Consider the following 21255-nt stretch of genomic DNA (forward strand, 5'->3'; position numbering starts at 1 on the left):
AATGGTGCTGCTTGCTTTGTTGAAGATGTGGTGGGAACAGGGGGCAGAGGGAGATCCGGAGTTGATGGAGTTCATGATGTTGAGGGTTTCTTCCTCTGAGATGTTGGCCCAGCAGAGTATGTGGTGGGGGTTTGGAGGAGTGTCGGTGGCGGATATGACGGTGGTGGTTGTGGGATGGTCCTGAGTTGGGAAGCTGTCGTAGATGTCTGCTATCTTGTGGTGAAAGTAGGTGGAGAGGTTGTTGCAGAGTTATTGTGAGGGGGGATGTCCGTGGAGTTCGCTCTGGGGTTGGTCAGTTCGCTGATGATCGCTGTTGTGTGCGTTGTTGATCCTTTCCTGGAAGGCATTTCTCTTGGTGGTCCTGATGAGTTGATGGTGTGTGTTTATGGCTTTTTTAAAGTCTTTGTGGTTGGTGGGGGTCTTGTGGGTGCACCATTTTCTTTCGAGGCACCTGCAGTTTTGTTTGGACTCCTTGAGGGTGGGGGTAAACCAATTGGCTTTCACTGATATGAGTCTTTTGGAGGGTTTGTTGATGGGGTCTAAGGTGTTGCCGCAGTCTAAGATCCAGTTGATGAGGTCTCAGGCAGCCATGTTTGTGTCGAGGTCATCTGGGGGTGAGTTACTGAGGCTGGTGAGTAGCTGGTCCTTGGTAATCTTGTTCCAGCTCCTGCGGGGGATAGGTGAGCGAGTTGTTGGTCGGGGGATTTGCTGAAGATAAAGTGGATACAGTGGTGATCAGTCCATTGGAGTTCAGTGATGTGGCTAATTTGAGGTGAAGATGCGGTCGAGTGTGTGTCTGGCGGACTGGGTGGGCGAGGTGATTAGTTGCTTGAGTCCAAGGTTGGCGAGGTTTTCAAGCAGCGTCGTTGACTTGTTGACATCGAGGTTCTCCAGGTGGAATTTGAGGTCCCCAAGAAGGATGTAGTCCTTGGAAGCAAGCGTGTGGGTGGTGGCGAGGTCAGCGATGGTGTTGCAGAATGGCGGTGTGGGGGCCCGGTGGCCTGTAGATAAGGGTGCCCCGCAGGGTGGTGTTAGGGTTTGTTCCAATCTGGAAGTGGAGGAGTTCCATGTTGATTGTAGTGTCTTTGGTTCTGTGGAAAGGTGCAGGGACTCTTTGTGGATGATGGTGATGCCTATCCTGGTGCGGTTTGTGAGGTCTTTGCAGATGATCTTGTAGTTGTCAGCGATGGCGATGTCTGGAGCCGAGGAGGGGTTAAGCCAGGTTTCTGTGAGGAAGGCGAGCTCCGGGGATGTGGTGTCGATGAGGTTCCATAGTTTGGTGGTGTGCTTGTGGACGGAGCGTGTGTTGATCAGGATACATCTGAGGTTGTGTTCTGCTTTGTGGGTCCTCGGGTGGGCATTTTGGAGTGGCTGCAGGTGAAGGGTCCCTTAGTGTCACTTTGTGATGCCTGTTAACAGTTGTTGTGTCCTGGGTTGAGTGCAATGAGTGCTGCAGGCATGTAGCGGTGGTGGTCCAGGGGTCCTGGTGCTGGTCGTGGTTGGGTCGCGGACGGACGCAGACGGGCTTGCCTTAGGCGTGCCATTGGCGCGGCCGTACACCCGCCACCATTAAGTAGGGAGGGGGGAGGAGAGGACAGCTAGGGAGCGGGAGAACTGTGAGAAAAGGGGGGGGGGTGCAGGGACAACAGCGAGGAAAGAGAGGAGAGAGAGAGAAGCCATAATGAGAGGAGTGAAGAGAAACGAGGAAAAAGACAGAGGAAGCGCAGAAGCGAAAGGCAGAAAAAAAGGCACAATAAAAGAATAAAAATGAGGGGAGAGGAAGAAAAAAGAGAAGAGACAGAGGGCAGCTTAGCAGAAGAGCAGAGCTCTCCCACTAGACACCAGGGATGAGGCGCAGGCAGAGCCTGGGGGTGGAGGAGGGCCTCAAACTACTGACCAGGGTCAGAGTTCAGAGACAGACGGGCTTCATTTTCTGGTGAAGTTACGCAGTGGCACAGCAGTTCACTGACCAGGTCAGTGAGGTTGCTCTACTTACCACGCAGTGGCCGCCATTAAGTAGGGAGTGGGGGGAGAAGAGGACAGCTGGGAGGTGGGAGCGGGAGAACAGCGCGAAAAGGGGGGTGGAGCCGTGGGGGCAGCAGCGCGGGGAAATGTAGAAAATGATGTCAAATAAAAAGTAAAAATGGCAACTTTGAAAATTAGCCTTGATAAAGATAATAGGGTTCACCTTTTGTTTATTGCATTGCCTCAGACACTCAACATCCAGGCACGTAGATGTATCTTAACATAGGTGAAACATATCGACATTCTGAGCTACTCACCTGCAGAAATTCATGTGTACAGTAGCCACGACCTATAGCCATGGATGCTCACAGACCAGCAGGCCGACACTGGTGCTCAGATTTAGAAGCACTGCAGAGCCATACACTGACCATGGCCCAGACTGAGAGTCTGGTGTCTTATTAGTTGCTTGTATAGTTCTCTCTGCTGATGTCAGGCTTCCTCAGAGCAGTGGATGCGCCAGAAGAGTCAAAGGAGGGAACTAGAGAGGGAACGAGGAAGCAAGCTTGATAGTGGAATGATTATTCCCAAAAAGCAGTGGTAGTCCGTAGCCGACCTCAGGCAAGAAGAAAGTAGTGGAGAGAAACAGACAGCAAGAATGGGGAAAAAGGGTTCAAGAAAGGGCAGGAGTTGTGAATCCCGTGTGTGCATGGTTTGTATTCTGTGCAAAGGAGGGCCAGAGAGAATTAAGAATGGAAGACTGGTAGAGATGGCAGCAAGAGCTAGGTATCCATGTCCACAGAACACTCAGAGGCTGATGACACACATTCATACAGACCCACAACACAGATACAGTACTGCAGCACACAAGATGGGACACATTGAGGCGCAGTGGGAATACTGCTACTAGTATCACTAAGAGAGCGCTACTGCTACTCCACCTGTTACTTCAACTAGTACTGCCACCACCACGACTACTGTCACTACTGTTTATATTACTACTGGTATTATCGGGAAGCGGCCTTAACCACGACTCCCTAACAACAAAGTTGTGGACAACGAAAGCGGAACAACGCTTTTGATAACCACAGGGGGTCGGGGTATTTTTAGTTTTAGGGGTGGTTTAGGGGAGGGGGAGCTAGGGTGTTTTTAGTTTTAGGGGCGGGGTGGAGGGCTGGGGTATTTTTAGGGGCAGGGGTAGAGTGTTGGGGTGGAGGGTTTGGGTAATTTTAGGGTTTGGGGTGGTTTTAGGTTTTGGGGGTGTGGGGTTGGGGTAATTTTAGGGGCGGGGTGGGGATGCGTTGTTCAGGCATGCGTTGTTCCGACATGCATTCGGTATTATCACTACTGCTAAAAATAGTACAAATAATGTTTGTTATTATTCAGGAACCCTTAGCAGTAGTGCACTTTATAAAAATCCAATCAGGAAGTTGTTAACTTTGTTATTCTTATTCTGTTCCTCATGGTACTGTTTACAGTAGAGTAACACTATAAATCACACATTAGTATTTCCATTAATATAAATGCTATTTTAAACACTTACCTCACTGTGAATGCGTTATCACCATCACATGCTATATATGTAGACGGAGAGTAAACGGTTCAGATAGAGTGTAGATGAAAGTATTTGTAATTTCATTGTGTGTACTGTGTGTACTGCAGTGGGCGAGTAGAGGCTGGCGGTCCCACCCTACAGGGTGCAGTGTAAACCTCACAATAAAAATCTTATTGTCAGGAAAGAAGTCCCAAGTGGCGTATTGTATTGTTAAAAAGCATTTTGTGAAACATGGGTGTGCATGAGCACACAGACTGGTGTGGCAACAGCCCGTGTTGCCAGTAGAGGATGCAGCAGGTACATCTTACCCCCTGATTGTGTGGAACCCAACCCTCTTATCACTACGAGGCTAACAAGCCATATCAATGTCTAGTGAGGGGCAGGGGTAACTTCATGGTGATGGAGAGTTAATGTTAGTGATGATGGGGTAGAGATGATGCTTTGTAGTAGCCCTGCAGTTGTTAACCTGTGCATTTCCTACATGTATGTTTGCTTTATTTCCATAGGGTGAACCTATGCACAAGAAAGTGGAGCGCTCTACAAGGTCTCTTATTAATTTAAAGGTTCAAACTATGATTTGACTTAATCACTTTAAAAGGGACTCTCTAGTAAAGAGAAAAAAAATGTTCTCCTTGCCCAGTCCTGCACCAATAGTGATCCCTAACAATGATCAATCTACGGTGTTGCTTTGTGTGAGGAGTCCTGCTGGTGTTAGAGACATATTGCGCGATCATTCAATTTATGTACCATTTAAGACTCACTGAGTGGCATAATGCAAAACGATACCCCTCACCCTTGCAGAATTTAAGGAGGGCACAAAGTCTCCCATAGCTCACGGATATTCATTGAGCCTGGCTGAGTGGGGCCCCTTGAAAGGGTCTTGGTGGAAAGCCCCGAAAGGTCATCAGTGAGATGGTCTTGGTCCATGGGAGGGCAGACCTGTCAATCAAGGAAGTAGTGGATAAACAGGGGTATAAGTGTACATGAAGATTAGAAGTCGTAGCTTGGGCTATACTCAGAAAAAGAGGGGGGGGGGGTGTTTAGTGGTGGTGGGAAGAGGTAGAAGATTGTTGTGTAGGGCATATTACAGCTCGGCCTAAAGAGATCACTGCTGCCCAGCTTGCTCTCCAATAGTGTGACCTTTTGCATATATAACAGAAAGGAGTGGCGACATGATCTCCCTCCTAAGGTGCCTGCAGTTAGCTCCTGAACTTGCCTATCCTAAATGTTGCCTAACACTCGAACTGCAGCAACTAAAGTGAATGGTCTTGCAAGTGTAGCAGCAGCCTTGCCTACTTTACTTAAGTGCTCAGCTTTATGGAATGACGTGTAATGTAATTGTATTTGGTAATTATTGTATTCCTATTAAAAATTAATTCCTCTACAGTGTGAAATGTAGGCAAAAAAGCCGCAAGTTGAAACCAAGGGAGATCTGTTTGGCGCATGAAGTCAGTCGAACCAGCAGCTCCGATGAGGAAGGAAGTCCTTTTGTCTCAAGTACGTCAACACAAGTAATTTTTGTCACTTAATTTAATGTATATTAATTTTTTAGAAAGGCCTTGCTCTACAAAAATGTACAAGCATATTAAAGCTAATACATTGTGACGTGCGCCAGGGCGGGTAATAGTTGTCATGGGGACAAGGCGTGAACTCACACCGAGACATGAAATGCACTGAGACGGAAAGCGATGGGCAAATAACCTGGGGTGGGTATTTGAATGCACCAGTGGCAAACTGAATAAGCTGAAAATGGCAAAGTAAATACGCTGAGACAGGGAAAGAATAATTGCTTACAAATTGACATGGAGATACACATCTGGTCAAGGAACACACGAACTATAGCAAAAAGAAGACACTGCTGCATGCACAGGAATTGTGGTGACATCAAGTTAGTGTATCCCCGTCTCAGAGTCCGCCATTTCGCTGATATTGTGACAGACACGCAGCTCAGCCACGGGTCTGGCAGTGTGATTAACTTGCCTTTGTTAAAACTGCAACAGCATCGATACACTTAATGGGACCCTGAATGTTTTGGTGTCGAATATACATGGATTATCAAGGGTGGGGGATAAAAAAAATATTTATGGATTATCTCTATTCCCACCACATGATATTGCTTCAAGTTGCTTGGATCCTTGGAAGTTAAATGTCTCAGTGAATTTGCTCACGTTTCCTTCCTAACTTGTAGAAGAAATGGGAGTTACCCTATGATTATTTTTTTTCTAGTCAGGGTATATCAGCTTGTATGCAAACTTTGTAAATTCAAAATCCATCCATTTTACCAGTATTTCATATTTGAAAGTGCAGATCACGCAGACTCCAACATATTTCCACCGGTTAAACTATGGGCCCGTTAGTAACTGAAACCCGCAAGGATCTGCAAAGATGGAGTCTGTCGTGGCTGGGCCAAGTGAACACAATTTAAATTAACATATTACCGAGACTATTGCATCCCTACAAATCTCTTCCTATCCTTTTTTCTAACGATAAAGAATACCTTTTTGAGCTACATCTGGGGAGGTAGAAAAACACAAATATCTTACGCCATTCTCTGCAGACCAAAAGACTGGTTGGGTTGCGTTACTGGACATTGGCATGAATTACAAAGCTACCCAACTCTCAGTCCTTGCAGACTGGAGTATGCAGGAACTGGGAAAGGCTTGGGTGTACATTGATAAGGCTGCTGCAGGCCTTTTTCTTGTGGGACCTGATCTGGAATCCTGTGACAGACCCCCAAACCTTTATCTAAACACCCTAACAGGCACTACTTTGATAAGCTGGGATGATGTAAATAGGTGACTGCAGCCGACCACATATACCTCACCATACACTCCGAGCCACTCAATCTGGAGTTCACTCCTGCGTTAACCCCTGGATTCTTTGACACATGAAACTGGGATAATTGCCTCAAGATCTGAGATCTGTATGCCAATAGTGGCATCAAATCCTTTAAAGATTGCAAGCAAGAATTCTGCCTCAATAAGACGGAATGGCTTCGCTACTCCCAGCTTCAACATTGAGTGACACATCCCTCTATGAAAGCAGCTGCCCAGAGAGGTCGTAGATGGAGAACTTAGGTTGACCCACTAAGGGCACATTAGGGGTCATTTCTACATTATATCAAATAGTACTGAAGGCCTCACTTCCTCCCACTCATCCTTACTTAGGAATGCGGAGCACCCTCACAGGCCACGCAAACATTGAGTGCCAATGGTTACATATGTGGGGTGATCTAAACAAATACTCCAATAGCATATTGGGTAAAGAAGCACTAGAGCTGCTATATGACAAGTACATGCACCTCACCAAGCTTCACAATGTTACCAGACAGTCTGCTGTGTTGGAGGTAGTGTAGGGAACTGGGAGACTTCTCACATTTTGTGGGCACGCCCCATAATAAGGGGGATCTGGACGGAGGGATTTCCAGGGGTATGTAAGATGCTAGGCTATGCTGTTCAAAATACCTTTCCCCTCATACTCATGGGGATGGAGCCTGTTATTTTTAAAACCAATCAAAATCCGAGTAATTTGTTACATGGGTTTGTCTAGGGATGGTGAGGGTGACAATCGCAACTGCTTGGAGCAAAAAAGATGCCCCTGATATTCTGCAGTGGCACTCTTGCCTCGGGAACATTGTGGCAATGGGAAAAATTGACAACCACCAATACACACAGTTCTGATGACTTGGTAACGTACTGGGACCCTCTAGTACAATATCTTGTGGAGGGGCAATCCCTGAGAGGCCTCCCATCCTACCCGAGAGCTTTAAACTTTTTCTGATCTTCTCCCAACATTTGCACTGACACTAGCGGTAATGCTACCTTATCATAAAGTTGATTCAACGATCCACTGCATCCTTGTGTAGAAACCCTAAGCCAACACCAAACTGTTAATGGCTGGTTTGTCTACAGGTGCTATGCGAGACATCATATTGCATAGCAGTGGAGTGGGGGTGGAGGGGATTTGTGTGTTTATTTTCCTTTATGGGTTTGTATTTAATCCTGGCTGGACCCTGGCAGAGTGCCTAATTAGCTTTGCAGTATGTACAACTCCAGGTGGATGGTTTCTAATGTATTCTGTATGAAAACCAATAAAAAATTGTTTGACACAAAATCCATCAACATAAACCTGAATCTTATTTGGAAGAATTTATCTTATAGTAAAATATGTTTTTTCTGGGGTACCCTTTATGAACGCCTGTTACTTTAAGGCTAAATCTAGAGACGTTCAATCTGATTTAACCAAAACTTTATAGACCATGAAAATTAAAAAATGTTCATATAGTTCTTGCACCCCTCCCCCTTGCAAAAATGGAATCCGCGTTGGTCTTGGTGATTAATATGAAGGAAAGTGTAGTATCTGTATATTCTCTGTTAAATGCAAATGTAAAAAATAAGTATCTTCATTATTTCATTTGTACTTTTGAATGTTCTCACATCCATTGTGATGTTCCTTATCCCTACATAGAATCCTGGTTACTAGGTGAGAGGACTTGAATGTTGATCTCCACCTGACAAGCAGTGGTTCTCCGTGGGCCCATGTATATCATTTGAAATAAGTCTATTTGTCCAGTATTGGATCTTTCATAAATTCACATACTTGAGTCATCCCCATCGTCGAAGTGTGAGTCCCACGGTATACTATAAGAGCAGTAAGTAAAAATTTCAATAAGCTATAAGGTTAACAAAATTCACACATATAGCCTATCCATGTCCTTTTTTTTAAAAGAACCGAACTTGACTCATGACCAATCATGGCTCCAGAACCCTCTAGAATATTCCCCAAAGAGGCTCATTCCCTCAGATTTTATACAGCACGTTGTGCGAAGGGAGTCTCCCTGAGCTCTGCTCAGTTTTAACTCTCAAGATAGATTTTTCTTCAGTAAAATGTCTGAATCTTCCAGAAAAGGTCTTTCTGCCCTTGTAAGACCTCTGGCAAGAAAAGGCTACATGTGGATGACCCACATAAGGATTGCTTATATTGCTTACATCCTGAGCATCAGGTAAAGGATTGTAAAATATGCCACACCTTCTCTGCTAAGACCCTTAGAGACAGAGAAGGAAGACTGTTAATCTGGTTGCAGGCTAAATCCTGTACTTCTGGTGAGGAGAGTGATTCAGGAAGGCCTCATAAAAGGCCCAGATCTGCAGACCTAGGGCAGGCTGAAAAATCCAGAAAATATCACTAGAAGCACCATAAGGAGGCTCATAAGGACATTCAAAGCTCAATTTCATCTGAGCCATCCTCTCCTTGTCGCAAAAAGGAGTCCCATCACCGTTCTCCTTCATCAGAGCCTTCCACTTCTAGAAAGATGTCTCTTAAATTAAAATCGATGACGACACTACTATCGACGATAGCGACGATGACACTACCGTTGACAACGACGATGGTTTCAGCAGCTACCGTCTCCACCGTCTTGTCAACGAGACCATCGTGGACTGTGACCGCATCTGTGGTAAAGGGTCCCATTCTTTCTATTAGAGTCTCATAAGTCACATTCGTCATTGGAGCCATCGACGAAAGCAGCTCTAGAAAAGACCTAGTCGTTGAAAGGTACGTCAACGAGAACATCGATGACAAGGGCACCAACATTGACAGCATCGTCGACGAGAGCCTCATCGTTGACGCCAATGTCGAGAGTACCGTCGACGACACCACCGTCGATGAGACTGTTGTTGACAAAAAAATTGACGACTAAGCCAATTTCGACGACAGGACCATCGTCATCAACACCATCTACCATGCCACTTATTAATATGACTCAGGGCAGCGTGATCCCCATTTCCTCTGGATCTCCTGACCTTAACGCTACAGTGACAATTACCACTATGTCTAAATCTACTGTTTATCCGGCAGATACATCGCCTAGTAAGGTAACAACCTTACGTCCTTGTCATTTGCTAGACTAGGAAGAATGCACAGTCCATCTCAGTGGCATGTCAAGCATCAAGAAGAGGAAGATGAGGATCAACAGTACCAATCTTAATATTCTCATCAGAGACGATATTATGAGCCTTTACAGCAGCCAGGAGACACTGTCCAACTGCCTGCTTCTCTGATTCAAGATTTGCAGTCTATGTTGCAAGACTATAAGAGGAGGTTCCCAACTGCAGCTGAGACGCTGCTGCCTCTCCCTTCCTCTCCTGTTACACCAAGGAGTATACCTCCAGCTCGAGCAACTCCCAGGCTTACTCCACAGTCTACAATAGCTGCTCCTCCTAGAGATAACATCTCCTCTTCAGAGGATGATAGAGAAGAAGGAGAGATTGCAACACCCCAGCATCCGAACGATGAATGGGATAAATATTTAGCTCCCACTCCATCGCCACCACCTCCTCGTCCATCAGATTCTCCACCGGAGGATAAAGGAGGTTTTCATTACTTAATGGGTAGGGTGGCCACACGGTTTCATTTACCAACTGCCGTCTCACAGTCGGAATGCCTCCTCCATGACTTCAAGGAACAGGCAAGAAAGTCGGTAAGGGCAATTCCAATCATAGATTTTATTTGGAGTGAAGGCATTAACATCATGGAGAATCCAGCTACTTTTCCACTGCTTCCAGAAAAGCTAGATAAAAAATACAAGGCGACACAGGACTCTCTAGCGTGTTTAACAGGGCATCCGAAACCAGACTCGGTCATTTCCCAAGTCGCCCAACAGCGTTCTAAGAATCCGTAGACGCCTATATCTACTCCTCCAGATAAAGAGCGCAGCACCTAGACAACGTGGACAAGAGATTCTCGGCCATGTTGGCTATAACTGTCCGTGCAGCCAACTCTTTAGCAATTTTGGGTCGCTTTGATCGCCAGATGTGGTCTGACATGAACGCTTACTTAGAGTTCATTCCTGAGAACAAGCAACCTGAGGCACGGAAAATTCTGCAGGAAGGAGAACGTATCTCAGAAGAGATCATAGGCTGCCCTCTAGACATAGCCTCCACAGGTTTCTGTCAGCTGGCAGGAGCAGCAGTTCTGCGCTGCCAGGGATGGTTGAAAGCAAAATCTTTCAGGCCCGAAGTCCAGTCTAGGATATTAGATATGCCCTATGACGGAGAGTCTCTCTTCGGCAAACAAATAGATGAGGCCTTACAGGCCATTAAAACTGACACAGACACAGCTCGTTCTCTGGGACCCTGCAGTATAGGAAACAGCCCTTTCTGCGAGCAAGAGGTAGGGGTTTAACTATGTTTCGTGGCTCCTACCATAGACAGTACCAGCAGCCCCAATATAGACCGGCCTATCAGCAGACGTAAAGGCAACCATCCACGGCCTCCTACGCCAGACAAGGTGGGAGAAGGAAACAGAGCCCTCAAACCCGGGATAAACCCCGCAAACAATGATCATTGTCGAGCACTGGCTACGCTTCCACAGTTTCCACAATTCCATCAGGTGGGAGCGAACATCTCAAACTACCTTCAGAATTGGAAAGGCATGACATCGGACAAATGGGTGCTGGATATAGTGGCTCAAGGTCATATTCTAGAGTTTATACTAAAACCTCCACACCATCCACCAAGAAAATCGCATCCACTTCATCTTCACCTGCTGCAACAAGAGGTTTTCCTAATGCTCTCCAAAGGGGCGATAGAGGAGGTCCCTGTGCACCACAGGGGACTAGGATTCCATTCCTAGTTCTTTCTAATAAAGAAAAAGCCGGGGGAATGGAGACCAATCCTAGACCCGAGAAAATTGAACAAGTTTCTAAAGAAACAATCCTTTCGTATGATCACACTGTTGAATATCCTGCACCTGCTCAACACTGGAGGTGGGATAACATTGTTAGATCTCCAGGATGCCTATTTCCATATACCGATTCATGTAAAGCATCACAAATATCTCTGCTTCACTGTGGCCGGTGCCCATTACCAATTCAAGGTCCTTCCATTCGGCTTAAAGTCAGCGCCAAGAATCTTGACGAAATGTCTCACTCCGATAGCAGCTTTCCTCCGCAACAAGGGTTTTCAAGTCTTCCCATATCTGGACGACTGGCTGATAAAAGCTCCTACATCACAGCTGGCGTCCAAAGCTACCATCACCTGCCTAGGACTATTTCACAATCTTGGTCCAACAGTGAACTTCCAAAAATCGTTCACTCTACCGACATGCAGGATAGTCTTTTTAGGTATGGAACTCGACACCATCAAGAGCAAGGCTTATCTCTCAAGGGCGCAACAACACAAACTGGCCAAGATGGCTATCAAGGTCTCAAAAAGAAGGTCTGTTTCAGTTTGGACGTTCAAGTCACTCCTAGGCATGATTTCCTCATCGATCACCCTAGCCTACCTAGCAAGGATGAAAATGAGACCATTAAAGGAGGAATTGGAGCTACAATGGACTCCATCTCAAGGATCTTTCGAGGATTCAATCAATATTATACAAAGGATAGTGGAGACTCTGCGGTGGTGGTCCCAGACCGACCATCTCTCTCAGGGATTGACCTTTCTGACTCCAATGACAGATTTCATTATCACAACGGACGCTTCATTGGAGGGCTGGGGAGGTCATCTGCAAGACATGTGCATTCAAGGGAAATGGTCGATTGTGCAGAGAAAACTGCATATAAATCTGCTAGAATTAAAAGCAATTTTTCTTACACTCAAAGCGTTCCTTCCGTGGATTGCAGGATCCTCTGCGTTGGTCTGCACGGACAACACTACAAGCATGTTCTACATCAACAAACAGGGAGGAACAAGATCTCTTTCCCTCTCAAGAGAAGCTCAATCTTTGTGGGAATGGCTCACACTTCACAAGATTTGTCTGAGAGTGGAACACCTGCCAGGTGTCAACAACGCCCTAGCGGGGACTCTCAGCAGGACGGACGACAACTGCAACGAATGGGAACTCGATCAGAGGGAGCTAGACAGAATCTTTCTGTGCTGGGGACGTCCAACCCTGGATCTGTTTACCATCGATCAAAACACCAAATTCCAATTTTATGCCAGTTGGGACCCGCTCCTAGGGTCGTGGGGGAATGCCCTTTTGATGCAATGGTCCGGGATCTTTGCATATGCTTCCCCCCCCCTTCCCATTGATTCCCAGGCTTCTGAAGAAGTTGAAATCAGAGGGTTGCAAGCTAATACTCATAGCACCCAAGTGGCCCAGGCAGTATTGGTACACGGAACTCCTTCTCCTATCAGTGGTTAATCACGTCTTCCCAGCAAGCACAACCTTTGAATGAAGAGTCAAGGTCAGATATTCCATCCAGATCCTGCTTCTCTCCAATTGCATGCATGGCTCCTGAATTCCATGAATTTCAGGGCATGAGAATCGACGAAGAATGCAAAGTAATTTTGTCTAGAGCACCGGCTGACAATACAAATAGGACTTAAAGGCTCAAATGGAAGAGGTTTTGTATCTGGTGCCATCAAAACAATTTGCATCCGTTAAAAGTCTTGCCAGAGCAAATTATATCATACCTTCTCACTCTGTCAAAGGCTGGGCTTGGTCATGCATCTGTTAAAGTCCATTTGATTGCTATATCATCTTAGACGCTCTGCTGATACGCCCTCTCTTGGCTCATCCAGACTAATCAAACAGTTTATGAAGGGTCTGTTTCGCACTTTCCCTCCGGCGCGACCACCTCTGCCCCAATGGCATTTAAACGTAGTTCTTACACAATTTATGAAAGCCCCGTTTGAACCTATTCACAGAATAGAGCTGAAATACATGACATGGAAGGGAGCAACTCTGCTGGCTTACATCCACGAGAAGAGTCAGTGATATACAGGCCTTTCCCTTTTAAAGAGCCCTATCTTATGTTTTCGGACGACTTTGTCCTTTTTCAAACAAACCTGACATAGATCCCTAAGGGGCCTTTATCTTTTAATTTGAATGAACCAGTGATATTGAGAACATTCTTCCTGAATCCATCAACATTGGCGGAGAGGACTCTCCACCCATTGGATATCAAAAGATGCTGAAGTTCTACCCTCAGAGTACTAAACAGCTTCGGAAAACAGACCAGCTCCTAGTTTCATATGCCCAAGGCCGTCAGGGTACAGGAGTCACTAAGGCTGCGATAGCTCGTTGGATTGCATCCACCATCCAGTTTTGCCACGCAGAGGTGGGAAAACCATTATCTAACCACCCAAAGCACATTCTACAAGGGCAATTTCCACTTCGGCTGCTCTATTTCAAGGGATCGCTTTGGACAAGATATGTCTAGCTGCAACGTGGAAGACTACGCACTCTTTCGTGCAGCATTACTGTCTGGAATCAATGCAAAGAGATTCTCTTGTTGGGCAGGTGGTCCTACGTCATCTCTTTCATTGAGGTGAGATTTTTCCTTGAATGAGTATACCTAATTCTATATTCAATAAGGTTACAATTCCTATGTAATTTTTGTTTGACACGTTTTACTTTATATGCATAGATATGTATGTATGTATATATATTTTTATATTGACATAGATATGTTAGATCTAAATTTAGAAGGATTACTATGCTCGCACCCACCATCCACTGCAGGCATAACAGTTATTATGAGTACTGCTGGCTATTCAGTTTCAAGCATGTGAATTTATGAAAGATCCAATACTGGATACGAAAACAAGTTACTTATCTGTAACTACAGTTATCCAGTATTGGTATCTTTCATAAGTTCACATGCGACCCACCCTTCTCCCCTTTTGAGGCTCACATTTCCTTTCCATAACATAACATCACTCTAGTGCTGAAAAAATCTGAGGGAATGAGCCTCTTTGGGGAATATTCTAGAGGGTGCTGGAGCCTGATTGGTCATGAGTCAAGCTTGGTTCTTTTTACAAAAACATGGATAGGTTATATGTGTAAATTTTGTTACCATTATAGCCTATGGAAATTTTTACTTACTGGTCTTGTAGTATACCGTGGGACTCCCACTTCGATGATGGGGATGATTCAAGCATGTGAATTTATGAAAGATACCAATACTGGATAACTGTAGTTATAGGTAAGTAACTTGTTTTCTTCTTGAAACCCTACCCTACCTCTGTGATCTTCATCTGCCAGGATACTACAGAAAGTTGTCTCAAAATATATAGCGCTGGCCCAAGTAGCTGTTTGTTTAATAAAGGCGGTATTTGGTCAATTTGTAAAGTTATAAATACAAACACTTACTATAGACGGAGCATGGAAAAGATAAAATGTAGACATTACCAGAACATGTTTTGAAGTACAAAGAATAAGAAAGTTCTAGTGACAGTAAACATGTGTTTTGCAATAAAAAATGTACGTCTGTCATCTCTTATTTATGACAATTATCATAGAATATTTTGGAGAATGACTCCACAGATGAGAATCGAAACTGCATTGTGTCCTCAGCAAAAGGATGGGCCCAATGTCTACTGTAAATGTATAATAGTGGAAAGCAGCAGTAGGGTATTACCCCAGATATTCCAGATGAGGAATTGTTATATCTTATAACCATAAGTCAACATCAAGACATTGAGGTCTGTTGCATGCAGGTGGTCCCGACAGTGTCTGCGACTCGTCTTCGTTTAAATCTGCAGTGGTGGGCTGCTAGGGTGTGCGCTTTCATTAAAGAAATAGCAGTCGTGATTCCTCAATCTTCGAAAGGGGAAATAATCAGGGCACAAGTTGGGGGTGGACAAGACTATTTTTTTTTTTCTTCAAAGGGGAGTCTGTTCCCCCCTTAGTTGAGGCAGAGAGGTGTTATCTTTGCTCCAACACTGCAGCTAGTTGCACTTTCAGTGTTTAACCTGACCTCGATGTCTATACATCTCCATCTCTCAGGCATCATCCTTTTTATTTGTGAGAATGAGCCAGAATGGGATACGTTTTAATATAGTATCTTAGGAATAGAGAACTTCACACCATTAACCCTTTGATTGCGAACTGGAAAAGTGAAGCTCTTTTGTGATTTGAAGCTGGATGAAAAAAAAAAAACAGCATTAGCAAAAAATGTGATGTTTAAAAACAAATTCACACACCGTAATTTTAGTTTAATCACTAAAAGCAGTTTAAACGTGTAATTACCGAGCTCCAGGTGTCCATTCAAAATAGTAACTTTCAGCCCAGGCTCAGTTATATTTTGATACGTGCGAAAACGCATGTGATAGAACCTAAAAATGTTACTTTCGCATTTTTCTGTGATTGCTAAGTGTTGCTAAAATATGCCCTTTACATTTAAGTTGGGTATATTGTAAAAGCATTAAATCACTTCTTGTGACATCACGTCCTATGATATCATAGTGAAATGCTTATGATAATTAGTGCTCAGCAATTTTCCTTAAGACTGGTGCCCTGGAAATAATTCAACCCATCTTTAAATAAGAGTCTCACTTCACATAGTCGTGTTGCAAATGTGTTTCTCAAATGGCTGTAATCGCTACGTTTATTTAAAAGTTAGCCTTGATCCAGCAGGAAGAAAGGCAATTGAATATCTGTTAAGCAATGTGGATGTACTATTGTGGGGTGGGGGTTGCATGGATTTCCATGGCGTGGACTATGCTGCTGGTTTGTGGATTTCAGGGCGGCCTTTGATGCTTTGGACAGAAGCACTCTTAAGAGAAAGTACTACATTGGAAGGTGGAATAATTCAATAAGTATTGAGGGATGAATAAATTATCTCTAAAGCAGAGGTCCTAGCTTTTGGCATTCAGACTACTGGCTACATGGCATTACAATGGGGGAAGTATATCATTATCTTCATTTGGGGTATGGATTCTTGACAACAGTGACATGAGACATGCGTTTTGCTTTTGTTAGGTATATGAACTTGACAATATCATCTGGCCTACAAAAATAATGATCAATAATGGGGACTTTCTTTTTAGCCATTACTAAAATCTGATGAGGCTAAGCTTCTACCGGTAATTCTTCATGGCATCTTAACACTAAATTAAAGCAGCAATCATTTTTACTGTCATCATTTGGATTTTGGAGATACTGAAATTCTTTTTATACTTTGCAAATCCGTAATGATCTAGGCTGAGAGGTCGAAATGCTATGTAGCTGGAAGCTATTACGTATCAAGGAATACATTTTTGTAGGGTTACACGATTATAAGGTTTGTGAATTAACAGTATTACTTTATTCTAGAGTGAATTGCAGTGAAATGAAAGGAGCTCTTAGCCTTACTAAACAGAATATAAAGAAGTATTTTGGTATAGTGCATATCCATTCTGATTCTACTAAAACCCAAAGCCAGGCATTAGTACGACTGAGTGGAAACAATCCTAAGAAGTTGGACTATGATTATGTAGAAAAATAATGTTCAGAGAACTGGTAAGATGTTAAATGGGAATCTGGGATTCCAATACATAATACGTATTTTTAGGAATTGCGGAGTGGGAAGATGAACATTGCCAGTTAGAAGTGGTGGATCAGTAAAGATCCAGATTAGAAATTAAGGCATTTATGAATCTGGTGAAAGAAAAATATTGGATCTACTTATATAACATGCAACCCAAGTGTAGTTTGATTCATTTGCTTTTAGATTGTTCGTTGTTCTATGTGCGAATCCTGTTTTTGCTAAATATGGCTTATGGCCTCTTGAGCACAGGAAACTGTGCTTTTAGGACAGTTATTGTCTGGAGATTGCTTGTTTCCCTGGGGTTTTTCTATGAAGTGGTAAATTTAATTCTGCATTAATCTTAGGATGTATGTGGTACGTGTGTATTTGGCTTCAAATGCTGAATGCAACCTCCTTGTGTGTAGTAGTTATGCCTTCAATTTACCCATTGCAATCTCCCCATGTGCAGATTTAGACTTAACTGCTCAGTACAGTCTTCTCATGCACAGCTAAGGCCTCTAAAATACTGTTTAGTCTCCCCATTCACAGATATAGTCTCTGAAGGTCTTTGAAACCTCCCCTTACACAAGTATGGCCTCTAATTGTCCACTCCAGCCTCCCGTGCTCAGGTATAAATTACGGCCCACGAAGCGCCCTTGACGCACAAGGAATTTCCTAGAACTTTATCAGCAAAGACTGGCTGAGAATCACTTCCACAGTCCTGTCTTTTCTGTCGTAAATCATGTTTATTTCAGCTGCTGTAGTCTGTTTTAACTAGACCAATCTGAAACTGCGGTTCCCAGAATGTGGTAATTAATTAAATGGAACACAGGAACGCATTAGTTGTGCCCTGCCAATATGGCGCGATCTGGGAAACTAGCTCTTAGTGTTCAATATTGAAGTTAAAAGAGTGGCAAGCGAGGAATGACAGCGGAAAAGGAAATGCTAGATTGTCTGAGGTGATGAAGTTTGAAAGAAGGGAAAAGGCCACACTGAAATTAAGAGAATGCAAGGGGACACAGCTTTCTATGCTTTTTTTTTTAATGGCAGTGAGGGTGGCGTACAGAGAAATTGTGTAATGCAAATGTCGTAAAACATCTTTAAGAAGCAGCGAAAAAACAGAATAACAGCCTCTCAAGCTGCGGAGTGAGATGTGACTTCTTTTTTTCTGAGTGCCACTTCTGCACGCTTGCCTTCCTCAGCCCCGAGCAAACCAATATTCTGCCTCCTAACAACAGCAGCGGCCATAGGCAGGCTGGACTGTAGGGGCACTGATATCTGTCATCAAACAGAACTTCTGAAAGGCCTGAAAGATTGGCGCAGTCAGACATGCATGACATAAAACTTTCTAGGCTCTAGCAGTACAGGTTTTTCAGATACACCTGTCCTAGGTTTTCTGATTTTACTGCTCAATACCTGTCAATCAGGAGTGGGCGCGAGACCTGCACACTTGCTGCTCTTCTACCTACAATGGCAGCTTTGTGGTTCATGCGTGAGACAAGTCCGACTGCATGTAAACTTTAGCTGTTCTCGTTTCTGGAAAATGCCTGCCTTATAGACTTTGGTAACACATGTTGTAGACGTCCTCAATTGCATGAGGTACACATGTTAGCACACCCTACTCGAGCCAGTCTGTCTTCTCCAGAAGCTCAGGGTCCCAAAACTTCTCCCGCTGCAGCTAGTGCTGCTTTTCATGGAGGACCCGCAGTGCTTTTGGGTTCAGATGCTTCAAGGGAAACACTGCGGCTGCAGGAACAGACTTCACAGAACCCTGTACTCTGCTACAGAACAAGAAATTGACCAATGAAAATTAGCTAGTAATTCCTGGGTTTTACAGACGGTTCTGAAGGGAAACTTCTAGAGTACTCAAATACTGTGTAGTTGAATATTCATCGTCATCGGTATCTTTGGTCATGAACTATCACTCTTTAGTTCTCTTCTCATCTTCAACTTTATTCCCTATTGTTGATCAATATCACTTTCACCCCCATTTCTACTGCTCTAACCTTCTCAACTTTAGCTCCCAGTTTCCCACCTAAACAACTCTGCCTCTTCCACGGTCTCTGCCTCATCTGTCCAGGTTTTTTCATGCCTCTACCATTCTCTTTATTTCACATCTTATCGATATCCCACTTACCATCTTCCTCTTTCAGGCTTCTACTGTAAGATTTCCCCTTTTAGGTTTCGCCTATGACAGTTCGTATACACTGCCTCCTTCAATAGGCATTGTATACAACAAGGATCTTGGAGCCTCGCTATTGCTTACCATTCGTTGGCTTCAGTGTAAATTTTATTTGCTGCTTTGTAATTGGCCAGTGCTTGCTGGCTTCACTTCCTCCTCTTTCGTATAGAGACTGGACCAAGCACTGATTGTCATCTTGATTAGTGTCCTTCAGCTGCTTGCACTGTGATTGAGGTACTATTTTCTTTGTTCTTTCCCCCACCTCCCAATGTTGCTTCTTTCTTCTTTCCCCATGGTGCTTCTTCCTGTGTTGCTTTTAGCTGCCTGTGTTACTTCATCCCCTTCATACGCTGTTGTCAATGTTGCTTTTTCCTCTCCCATCCTTGTTATCGGTTGCTTCTTCCCCCCCCCCATTGTCTGTTGCTTCTTTCCTTCCCACCCACCTGTTGTCTGTGTTGCTTCTTCCGCTACCCCCTGCCCCTCCCGTCAGTGCTGGGTGGTAATTTTATCAGGGTGGGATGCCAAACACACATGCACAAAGGCACATTCCTTCACACCTATGCATTCACACACCTAGTCTTACACACACACATTCATACATGCAACAAACATTAAAAATAATACATGTAAAACTTACCTTAACTGCAGCTCTCCAAGACACAGTCTGGGAGGTTTCAGCAGTCCCTTACTTGTAAAAGAGCGGGATGGGATCAGCAAGACTGATGACCCCTTCCCTCTCTGTGATGTGGTGTCACTGACACTCGATCCCGGGCACCTTAGGGCTTAAAACTGAAGCACACAAGTCAGAGGTAATCAGTGACGCTCCCTCCTCGTCATGAAGGGGAGGGCTTTCAAGCACTTTTGCCAGAGTGAGGAGATCATGCCCTCACTGCTGTGAAATCCTCAGCCTGGCAAACTTCAGTTTAGGCAGCCAGGAGCAGCCCATTTAGCACATGTCTAGCTCCAGACTGCTTGACCTGAACAAGAAGAGTGTCTGTCAGGCTGAACACTCTTCTTGCCTAGAAAAAGGACGGATGGGCCACTGCTGCCCCCTTGAATGTATTGCTTTTGCCTGCTCCCAGACCACATTGTCTATGTTGCTTCTCCGATTGTCTATTTTGCCTCTTCCCCCACCGACCCCCCCCCCCCCATCCGTGTTGTCTTTCCCCATGCAGCACAGCATCCACGCTGCTCTAAAACATGGCTAAAGGACATTGGCAAAGCCAATAGCTTTTTCAAAGGCGAGAGCTATTGGCTTTTCCAATGCCTGTTAATTATACTGCCATCTTTCAAGTTTTTCTTTAGGTGCCAAGTTTTCTGTTTTCCTCACTCTCCTTTATTTCCATTTGCATGCTTCAGTCCTGTCCCAGATCACGGTCATGTTCCCTTTTTCTCCCACCTGTGTACTCTCTCTGCTCCCTCTGTTCATCCTGTCTTATGTACAATCTTGCACTTAATTGCTACAGTTTCTCTGCCTCCTGTCTCTATGGAATTCCCTCTCATGACCCCTTTTCTTTTTTTTTTTTTTTTTTTTTTCCTACCATTTTCCCCCTTTGGATAATACTGTCTTTTCTTCCTGTTTCTTTTTTTTTCCCATTTACTTTAATCGATCTATTTTCTTTACATTCGTTTTTGCTCTTTCTCATCCAACACCTCCTCATTTTTCTCATTCCTCCCTATCTCTTTGATTTTCCATTTAATTTCCTTTCCCTATCATTTATTTTATGTTTCATCGTTTTTCTTTTCACAAACATCTTTTTTCTGCTCCATCCCCCAAATGTTTTGTTTTTTCCTCATTCTGTTTCTTTCTACCCATTTCCCTGTCAGTAGTATAAGGGGATACCTTCCATCAAACCATTTTTGACAGGTGCCACGCCCCGTGATGACGTAAGCAGTGACGTGTATGACCAGCCCCTAGGTTGTTAATCAATCACGGTGCCTGGCATATGTCTGTGTGATTGACAGCCCTAAGAGCCTTCGTGTGGTTGTGTGCCCGGACATGTTCAGGTTGTCAAAGGGTTGTGAAAAATTAAAACCTAACAGCTTACGTAATATGTGTACGCCCACTTTTTAGCGCTTAGACCATATATAAGGTTCCCATAAACGAGCAGTGTTGAGTATTGGAGTATCCTGGTCAATAAGAGCCCTTGATTGTCAATATGAAGAGGTACAATCCCATCAACAGAAGGGCATCCTCTGAAGGCGGCGTGACAACTTTAGTTAAATATAACAACCATTCACCCTCGACGTTGCACAAGGACATGCTGCCGGGCATCCCTAAAGATGCGAGTTTCAACGTCACAGGGTTTAACGGGGACCCCG

The sequence above is a fragment of the Pleurodeles waltl genome, chromosome 4_2 (genome assembly GCF_031143425.1).
Source record: "Pleurodeles waltl isolate 20211129_DDA chromosome 4_2, aPleWal1.hap1.20221129, whole genome shotgun sequence".
NCBI classification, from domain to species: domain Eukaryota; kingdom Metazoa; phylum Chordata; class Amphibia; order Caudata; family Salamandridae; genus Pleurodeles; species Pleurodeles waltl.